This window comes from Sceloporus undulatus, chromosome 2 (genome assembly GCF_019175285.1).
Source record: "Sceloporus undulatus isolate JIND9_A2432 ecotype Alabama chromosome 2, SceUnd_v1.1, whole genome shotgun sequence".
In the NCBI taxonomy this organism is placed as follows: Eukaryota; Metazoa; Chordata; class Lepidosauria; order Squamata; family Phrynosomatidae; genus Sceloporus; species Sceloporus undulatus.
The window spans coordinates 154,262,860-154,264,935 of record NC_056523.1 but is presented as its reverse complement, the minus strand read 5'-3'; the positions used below and the strand labels follow the sequence as shown (position 1 = coordinate 154,264,935).

The 2,076-nt window shown below is 42.8% G+C and overlaps 2 protein-coding genes across 2 annotated transcripts in view; one reads left to right on the top strand and one right to left on the bottom strand.

The window, feature by feature from the left end:
• MAP2K6 (mitogen-activated protein kinase kinase 6) overlaps window positions 1–2,076 on the top strand; it is a 1,063,669-nt gene that overhangs the window by 559,973 nt on the left and 501,620 nt on the right. The window lies entirely within an intron of this gene.
• LOC121921527 overlaps window positions 1–2,076 on the bottom strand; it is a 36,255-nt gene that overhangs the window by 6,182 nt on the left and 27,997 nt on the right. The window lies entirely within an intron of this gene.

The window sequence follows — 2,076 nt, the reverse complement described above, 5'->3', positions numbered from 1 at the left end:
ATAATAATAATAATAATAATAATAATAATAATAATAATAATAATAATAATGTGATTGGCTTCTATTGCCTCTGCACAGGAAATGCATGCAGAAACTCTTGATGAAATTTGAGAGGAAAAGTAGATACACTTCTCTCTGTGTGCTACAAACTATTCACAGCAAAACAGAATCCAAGAGGTGGAAGACACCTGTGAGGTTGCTTCCAGCAATCCTCTGCTCAATGAAACACATGCAGTGTAAAATACAAGTACAGCAACTCTGGTCTGGTCTTAAATGTCTCTGCAGAAGGAGAACCCAACCATTGGTTCTACCCATGGTTCTTTAAGGAGGATTAAAATTCTTTAAGAATTTTAGCCACTTTTCTATTTTTAAACATTAATTTTAAAAAATGTAATTAAAAGTAACACATTAGTAATATGTTTTTCATATGCTACATTCAAAGTAATGAGATACTTTTAAAAATACAAGTGATGTCAATGTGTTAACAATGTACCATGCTCTGCCTCCATTGGCGCTTATCAGTCTCATGCGCCACACATTTGGTGTCCCCATTTCTATGGATGGATGGATGGATGGATGGATGGATGGATAATAATAATAATAATAATAATAATAATAATAATAACAACAACAATAATAGGTTTTATTTATATACTGCCCAGTCACTGGGAATCCGAGCAGTTTACAAAAGAGGGGATAATAGATGGTTCCCTGCCCTCAGGCTTACAATCTAAAAGACATGACACAAAAGGAGAAGGGAATGGTGGTGGGGGGGGAGGAGATCAGGTCCAACATTCTTCTCTCCTTCTGAGGCCTGGACCAAGGCAGATGGACAGATGGATATGCACGGTGTTCACATTATGCACAGTATTTACAGTGTGACACATTCAGTGTTATCTATAGGCCATGCATTCCTTTGGCTGGATATGCACAGTGTTCCTCAACAGAAGGGGTGCCTTGATTGGCTAAGGATTCCCTTTGCACAGAGAAGCCATCTGCTCATACACCAATAAGCTACAGCTGTACACACTGGTAGCAGGGATGGGATTATCCTCTGTGCCTCCCTCCTCCTCAATGCTCCCTGATATAGCTCTACTAGTATGTTATCTCAGGAACTATAATTCCTAACATTTCTTGTAAAAGCTGATTTACTCCCCCCATGTCCTATCTACCAGTGAGTAGCTCATTATTTTGGACTCTTAGACCTGAATCCTGTTGGTAGTTCTAGATAAAGTAAATCCAGTGAAGCAACCGTAATCAAGACTACTGTAAATTACACTGAATCAATGTGTTTACTCTAGTTGGGATGAATATTAGGATTTGGGTCTTTGAATGTATCTGCACTGAAGGGATACCAGTTTGATACTACTATCAAAATCCTTAGAATTAGCGCAGTCTCCCTGAACTAGAGCACTCAAGATCTCTAGCAGAGAATTCTATGTGGCTCCCCAAAGTGGTGTCCCTACACGTGGTGTCATGTGGTATGGGGGTGGGGCTTTTGGGGTGGGACTTCTATGGGCAGGACTTCTGGGATGGTGTGTGCTCCCTACCCTTGGGCTGACCTGTCCTTTTCCTGATGAGAAAAAGGATGGACAGCATGGGGATAGGAAGCAGTGCATGGGGATGGGGAGTGTGCACTGCAACAGACCACATGCGGGGAAGACACAGGGACAGGAAGTGATGTGCTGGGGTGGGGAGTGTGTGCAAGGACAGAGGGTGGCATGTGGGGACAGTATGGGGGTGGGGAGTGTGCGTGAGGACAAGGATTGTACATGAGGACAGAGAGCAGCATGTGGGGATGATGAGGGTGGGCCAACTGGGTGTCACTCCTCTTCTGGGATGTCACACAGAATGGGCTGTACCACTGCACTCCCCCTAGTGACACCACTGCCTCCTCAAACTACAGAGAATGGAGCCATGACAGACTGTGAGAATTAGGTCTCCTTCTGACTGGCTCTAGTAGAACCCACTAATTTGTTCAACCCTATTACAGTAAGCAATAGTGGAGCTTCCTTGTTGGTTAATGGCATTTTTCTACTGCCTTTCAACTCACCAGTTGGCTATTATTATTATTGC